Source organism: Mandrillus leucophaeus, unplaced genomic scaffold (assembly GCF_000951045.1).
Source record: "Mandrillus leucophaeus isolate KB7577 unplaced genomic scaffold, Mleu.le_1.0 Scaffold167, whole genome shotgun sequence".
Lineage (NCBI taxonomy): Eukaryota > Metazoa > Chordata > Mammalia > Primates > Cercopithecidae > Mandrillus > Mandrillus leucophaeus.
The window spans coordinates 3,396,636-3,405,139 of record NW_012101665.1 but is presented as its reverse complement, the minus strand read 5'-3'; positions in this window follow the sequence as shown (position 1 = coordinate 3,405,139).

The window sequence follows — 8,504 nt, the reverse complement described above, 5'->3', positions numbered from 1 at the left end:
GGAATTCTAACCTTATAAAAAGACACAATGTGCAAGGTCGTGGTTATGTTTGACTTTGAACTGCTCACGACACCATCTCATATATCTATATAGATATCCTATTGATTCTGTCTCTCTGGAGAACCCTAATAGTCTCTCTGGAGACTAATAAAAATTTGATATTGGAGGATGATGAATATCATTGTTTATTATTTATTTATTTTTTGAGATGGGATCTTGCTATGTCACCCAGGCTGGAGTGCAGTGGTGCGATCATACCTTACTGCAGGCTCAAACTCCTGGGCTCAAGGGATCCTCCCACCTCAGCCTTACAAGTAACTGGGACCACAGATGCGTTTTTTTTTTAAACTGTATTCCTTGTTACGTGATGGAAGAGATCTGTAAAATTGTTTCCTCACCAAAAGACTATGATAATTCAAGCACATGAGGTTACTTAATGGTGAAATATAAAGCTTAAAAGCTAATTATTATTGGTGCCTGGAAGCAGAAAATTGCTTAATTATGAGAGATGAGCAATAACCAGACTTTCAAATGGACAGCATATGCTTCCAAAATTTGTAGACAATCTCCAAATTCAAGTGCAGTGAGTGTTTTAAAGATCATAGAAAAGTGAAAATGCAGGTGAAAAACACAAGAATTCTCTCATACCAAATTACTCAATTATATATGACTTTCATCTATCCACACATAGCATTCATTCACTATGCTATGTATTTCATCTTCACATCATTTCCAGTACTAGGGTATAAATTGTGTAAAGTCTTTTAAAGACTTTTTAAAAGTCTTTAAAGTAATTTGTTTTATGCAGGGTTTTACAAATTTGATTCCACGAAAGTGCATTATCACAATGTTGACTTTGTGTGTAAGCATTGTACGTGTACGTAAAAATGTTGGAAACTTCCTCAATAAATGAAACGATGTTCTTTTTGTACATCTCCATTTGTGAAAAATAAAATTTCTCGTGATCTTGGCTTTTTGGGTGACTGCACGTGTGATGGTGATCCATCCAAACTTGACTGATCTCATAAAGAATTAGGTTGTCCTTCATAGTATTTCAGATGATGGCAGATATAAAGCTGGGTGCACACAATTATTCGTTTCTCTTTTTGACTGATTCCTTTCTGAATCTGGTTCATCTGCTCATAGCTGTTATACCTGTGTGACTGTTGTTAATATACTGAGTGTTTATGCTTACAAAAATATGTGAGTTATTATTGCCTAATTAATTGTATAAAGTGGCCTATGAAATGTTCTGGTTTCATACATTTTTCAAATAAATTCCCGTTTAAAAATGTGAATATATGGTTTTTTTTTTTTTTTTTTTTGAGACAGAGTCTCTGTTGCCCAGGCTAGATTGCAGTGGTGCAATCTTCTCACTGCAACTTCTGCCTCCAGGGTTCAAGTGATTCTCCTGCCTCAGCCATCCGAGTAGCTGGGATTACAGGTGCCTGCACCATGTCTGGCTAATTTTTGTATTTTTGGTAGAGATAGGTTTTGCCATGTTGGCCAGGTTGGTCTTGAACTCCTGACCTCAGGTGGTCCACCCACTTCGGCCTCCAAAAGTGCTGGGATCACAGACATGAGCCACTGCACCCAGCCAAATATATGTTTTTGAAATAATTTTTTAAAATTACTGTTTCTAGAATTATATTTTCAGGATTTTGTTTTTTTTTGAGACAAGGTCTCATTCTGTCACCCAGTCTGGAGTGCAGTAGTGTGATCATGGCTCATTGCAGCCTCAACTTTCCAAGCTCAATTAGTTCTGCTACCTCACCTTCCTGAGTAGCTGGGACTAAAGACATGCACCACCATGCCCAGCTAATTTTTTTTGATTATTTTTGTAGACACAAGGTCTCATTATGTTGCTCAGGCTGGACTTGAAGTCCTGGGCTCAAGCAACCTGCCCACCTCAGTCTACCAAAGTGCTGGGATTACAGACATGAACCACTATGCCTGGCTGTATTTTCAGGATTTTGATCTTTTGAGATTGCAATGTTTGGGATTGTGGCTTTTTGGATTATGGCCCAGTTCTATATTGTTCATATATATCATGTTTATATATGATAAATGTAAAGTCAATTTAGATATATTTATCACTACCTTTACTTTTTTAAATTCCAGCTCTGAATGACCTGGAGACAACTTGGTGTAAAATATTTGATTTACAGGTCTGATAAATAATATATTGAGGTGATTGTGCAGAATTCTTTTTTAAATCATTTTATGGTTTTTATTAATGTGCTGCATTTGAATAATACATGCCATTAATCAAAACAATTAAACTCTGCAGAATGATAAAAAAACTCTATTGTAGCTAATGGCGTACAAGTGGGGTGGCAAATCAAGAGACAAGTATGAACAGGTATTTTAATTCTCCTTTAATAATTCACTCTCTATTCTCACTCAATAGGACTGGACACTCTTAAGTTGTTCCTCCTCAAAGTATAAATTATTTAAATTTCTAAAATGTCATTTTCACGCTCTTTAAGAATACGAATCTCCTTGAACTCTTTTCCAACTTTCCATGTTTCCCAAATTATCATTCAGAGTTTACATCCAAGTCTTGGGAGGGCGATGAAATGTGCTGATGTTACTTTAGTTATTCAATATTTAAGCTATTGAAAAGTAAAGATAAAATACAATAATGAAGACAAAAGGACACACAAGAACAGGAAAAGAAAAAGCTAAAAAGTTAAGTAAAAATGGATGGCAAGCAAACCTCATTTTTTTTTCTTTTTTTTTTTTTTTTGAGACGGAGTGCTCTATGGCCCAGGCTGGAGTGCAGTGTCTGCAATCTGGGCTCACTGCAAACTACGCCTCCCGGGTTCACGCCATTCGGAGTAGCTGGGACTACAAGGGCCAGCGACAGCGCCCGGCTAATTTTTTGTATTTTTAGTAGAGATGGGGTTTCACTGTGTTAGCCAGGATGGTCTCGATCTCCTGACCTTGTGATCCACACGCCTTGGCCTCCCGAAGTGCTGGGATTACAGGCGTGAGCCACCGTGCCCCCCCAAACCTCATTTTACAGTACTTTCTCCACGATCCTCTAATCACCACCCACAGGAAACTTGCAGAGTCTTGAATGCCATGTGGTCCTCCTTCCAACATGGGTCCTTTGCCCAGACTCCTCCTTATTCTTGCTCTTGACCTTGACTCCAAGTTTACACTGATGCATCCTTCAGCTCTCAGCCCGCCTCATTTAGAGAAGTTTCCCTTTATCCCTTACCCAGGTGAGGCTACATCAGCCACTCCCATGTAACAGATCATGTGCTTTTGCTTCACAGCACTTTTCAGCATTGTTTATTATTAATTTTATTTATTTATTTAAATAACATCACTCTCTACCCTGTATTGTAATTCCCAGAGGAGAGGGAAATGACTCGTTTGTGCTAAACATTATTTTCTTTTTTTAAAAAACTTTTACGTTCAGGGGTACCTGTGTGGGTTTGTTACTTAGGTAAACTTGTGTCATGGGAGTTTGTTGTGCAGATTATTGCATCACCCAGGTATTAAGCCTCATACCCATACATTATTTATCCTGATCTCCCTCCTCCTGTCCTCCATCTTCCAGTAGGCCCCTTTGTCAGTTGTTCTCCTCTATGTGTCCATGTATTCTCATCATTTAGCTCCCACTTATAAGTGAGAACAGGTGGTATTTGGTTTTCTGTTCCTGTGTTAGTTTGCTAGGGATAATGGCCTCCAGCTCCATCCATGTCCCTGAAAAGGACACGCTCTCGTTCCTTTTGATGGCTGCATAGTATTCCATAATGTATATGTACCACATTTTCTTTATCCAGTCTATCATTGATGGGCATTTAGGTTGATTCCATTTCTTAGCCCTTGTGAATAATGCTGCAATGAACGTTGTAACCCTGTATGTGTTGTTATAATAGACTCAGTTACATTCCTTTGGGTATATACCCAGTAATGGTATTGCTGGGACAAATGGCATTTTTGTCTTTAGGTTTTTAAGGAATCACCACGTTGTCTTCCACAATGGTTGAACTAATTTACACTTCCATCAACAGTGCACAAATGTTTCTTTTTCTCCACAACCTCACCAGCATCTGTTATTTTTTGACTTTTTAATAATCACCATTCTGACTGGCATGAGATGGCATCTCATTGTGGTTTTGATTTCATTTCTCCAATGATCAGTGATGTTGAGCTATTTTTTGCATATGATTGTTGACTGCATGCATGTCTTCTTTTGAAAAATGTCTGTTTATATCCTTTGCCCAGTTTTTAATAGAGCTGTTTGTTTTTTTTTTCTTGTATATTTGTTTAAGTTCCTTATAGATGCTGGATACTAGACCTTTGTCAGATGCATAGTTTGCAAAGTTTTTCTCCTGTTCTGTAGGCTGTTTACTCTGTTGGTAGTTTCTTTTATGATACAGAAGCTCTTTAGTTTAATTAGATCTGATTTGTCAATTTTTGCTTTCGTTGCAATTGCTTTTGGCATTTCTGTCATGAAATTTTTGTCCATGCCTATGTCCTGAATTGAATTGCCTAGATTGCTAAACATTGTATTCTTGAGGTTCAGTATGATCTCTGGCAGATAATAGGCACTCAAATAAATATATACTGAAGAAGGAAGAAAAGAAAAAGAGAAAAGGAGGAAGGAAAGAAAGAAGGAGAAAGTAAAAAATAAAAGGAAGAAAACAGTGTGATATAAGAAATGAAGATAATACGACAAATGTTAAATTTATCTGACTCAGCAAACATTTATTTGATGTGTATTATGTGGAAATTGGGGTGGAAACAGTGATAGGCCCACATTTGTGGATGTAGGATTCTAGTACATCCTAGAATAAGCCAACCACATGACCACATACCTGCTCACTCAGCAATTTCATGTGGATGTCTCAGAGGCATCTTAAATTCAACATATCCCAGTGAATGCATGACCTGGTCCCTTCCCTGAATTCCTCCTCAACTTTATTTCCTTCCTTCCTTCCTTCCTTCCTTCCTTCCTTCCTTCCTTCCTTCCTTCCTTCCTTCCTCCCCTCCCTCCCTCCCTCCCTTCCGTCCTTCTTTTCTTCTTTCCTCTCTCTCTCTCTCACACACACACACACACACACAAAATCACAGTAAATGTTACTACCTTATCGAAGTGTAGACAAATCTTTTGAGAATTGCCAGTACAAGAGTAGTGGGAGAGGGGACAGATTCTTAATGGAGATATGGGACCAAGGGTGGTTTTAGAGGGGCATTGTTGCCACTAGGAAATGGTGGCCTTTCTTCCTGAACTTTTCTACTAAAATTATCAGATAAGATCAAAAGTAACAATTGTATTAATCTTGGAACGTGTGACCAGTGTGTAGTAGAAGTTGATTCAGGCAAGTGTGTTGGCCATTTGTTACATTAGGTATTTATTCATCTATTTACTCATTTAGGAACATGCTTCAGTATCTCTGTTCAAAATGCTAGCTTGATATGGTATCCAGGATACATTAATAGGTTAAGAACTTGGTCCTTAGTCTCAAGGAAATTATAAAATATGAAGGGAGATATGAAATATATACAAAAATTGAAATTCATCTTGAGATACAAGTCTCATTGGAGGTGCATCAAAAAGTGACTTAAACCTATAGTCAGCGATAATGTACTGGACACTTTAAGAGGGTAGATCTCATGTTAAGTGTTCTTACTATAATAAAATAAAAACAAGTGGATAGATTTATAAGCTGTATACAAAAAGAATTTTAAAAATTATTTGATAGTTTGGTCACTCACTTATTTTTTAAGAAATATAGGGCATCCACTGTGGGCAAGCTAGTGACTCCCGGGCCTCCCCATAGCCCTCACCCTTGGTCAGGGTCTTTCTGCTGCTACAGATTTCTGCTGATGTGCTCCATCTTCATCACCTGTACGTCTATGGAGCCACAGAACCCATCTTCTAAGGCACAGAGAGCCAAGAGAGCAAGGAGTCAACACTATCTTCTTTGGTGAGTTGTCCAGCAAGCCTCTTGTCTCCAGAAATGTCCAGGTGAGAAGCAGACTAAAGATCAGGTTCTATGGCTTAGTAAGCCTCTTGATGGGAATAGAAGCCAGTCTCCCTCCTCATAGGTTCTTCAGTCTGTTCCAGCGATTCCCCTGAGTGCCCCACCTCCCTTGGGTTCATAAATTCTGTAACTCCATGAGACTGATCACCTAAATGACCCTTCTCTTTCTGCTAGTTCTTTCCTTAGACTGACTGGTGGGAGCAGGAGGAGAAGGTGAGATTTGACAGAGGTAGGATGGAGTCTGCTACTTCTTAGTACAGGTGGTGGGAGTGGCTGTGAGCTTGTTTGGATCCAACTGTGGTAGATCATAAAACATGTGAGTACTTCGTATCATTTATTTTCAACTGAGACTGTGATCACCACCAATTCTGATGCACAAAGAAAAGTTCTACTCAACATACTTTGCAGAAGTTTTGATTTTAGTTTTTCATTTCAGTTGTTATTTTTTAGTTTAGTTGCTTTAGTTGTTTAGTTGCTTAAAAATCAGATACCTTTTTTTGTTGTTTCTAAATCTTTTTTCTTTTTTTGTTGTCTGTGAAAATTTTCACATGGTTTTATTTATCTATTTATTTTTCCAGATGATTTATAGTGTTAAGTTTACTGTCAGTAATCCTTTCTTAGCTTTCTCTGATTCAACATTCAGTTGTCTCTGACTTTTGTATTTTTCCAGCATGACAGAAGTGATATTTTGAAGGCAGGCATAACGTTCACTGGGAGGAGTTGTTTACCACAGGCCACTGTGTCAGTAAGATGGATAGCAGATTATGTGTGATCCCTGACACATTCAATTCAAATTCATTCCTTTCTTGCTCACAGATTTGGGACACATGATGCTGGATTTAAGAACTGCTGAACTCTTTTAAAATTATTTTTAAAAAACGCATTTATTTATTTTAAAATTTTGGTTTTTTAAAATTGACAAATAAAAATTGTATGTATTTATGTTGTATAATGTGATGTTTTAATAGATGTATACATTGTGAAATGGTTAAATGAAGCTAATTAACATATTCATCACCTCACATACTTAGCATTTATTTGTGCTGAGAATATTTTAGATCTACCCTCTTAGCAATTTTCAAATATACAATAAATTATTATTAACTACAGTCATCATGTTATACAATCAATAAATCTGAATTTATTTATCCTGTCTGACTGAAACATCGTATCCTTTAATCAACATTGCTCTATCCTTCCTACCCTCTATTGTTACCTTCCCTTCCCCCCACCCGCCCCTCACCGTCTCTTGCCAACCATCATTCCACCCTCTGCTTCTCAGTTTGACTTCTTTAGATTCTACATGTTAGTGGGGTTATACACTATTTATTTCACTTAGCAAAATGTCCTCTAGATTCATCCAGAATGCGATTTCTTTCTTTTTAAACGCTGAATAATATTCCATTGTGTGTGTGTGTATATATATATGCAGTATATATGTGCTATTATATATATTACATATATATGATAGTATTTCATTGCCAATATGTGGATATATGGATTGTAATTTTTTGTTCATTCATCTGTCAATGGACACTTAGGTTGATTCTGTATCTTGGCTTTTATGAGCAACCATAATGCTGCAATTGACAGGGAGGTGCAGATATTTTTTTGACATACTAATTTCAATTCCTTTGGATACATACCCAGTAGTGGGATTGTTGGATTATATTGTAATTCTATTTTTAATTTTTTGAGGAACCTTCATACATCTTCCATAATGGCTGTTCTAATTTACATTCCCACCAACAGTGGGCCAGTGTTCCCCTTTCCACATCCTTGCCAAAACTTGCTATCTTTCTTTTCTTTCTTCTTCTTTTGATAATAGTGTTTCTAGAAAAGTCCTTTGCCTAATTTTTAATTAGGTTGTTTTCTTACAATTGAATTGTTTGAGTTTTTTAGATATTTAGGATATTAACCCCTTTTTTAGATGTACGGTTCACAAATATATTATCCCATTTCATAGGCTGTCTTTTCACTCTGTTGATTGTTCTCTTTGCTCTACAGAAGATTTTCAGTTTGACATTCACTCACTTATTTATTTTTGTTTTTGTTGTCTTTGTTTTTGAGGTCATATCCAAAAAACTCATTGCTTAGACCAATGTCAAGGGAAAATATCCGCTTTTTCCCTATGTTTTCTTCAAGTAGTTTTACAGTTCAGGTCTTATCTTTAAGCCTTATCCATTCTGAGTTAATTTTTGCATATGGTATGTCATAGGGGCCCAATTTCATTCTTCTGCATATTGAGATCCAGTTTTCTTGAGACCATTTATTGAAGAGACCATCCTCTTTCCATTGTGTGCTCTTAACATCTTTGTCAAAAATCAATTTACCGTACGTGGGTCGATTTATTTATGGGCTTTCTATTTAAGAATGGCTGAACTCTTGAAGTTAATTTGCTAGTACTTAAGTTTATCAATCCATATTACATACATGCTTTCTTTGGTTGATGTTTGCTTGATTTATTTTTGCTCAAGCATTTACTGTTATTTTCAATGT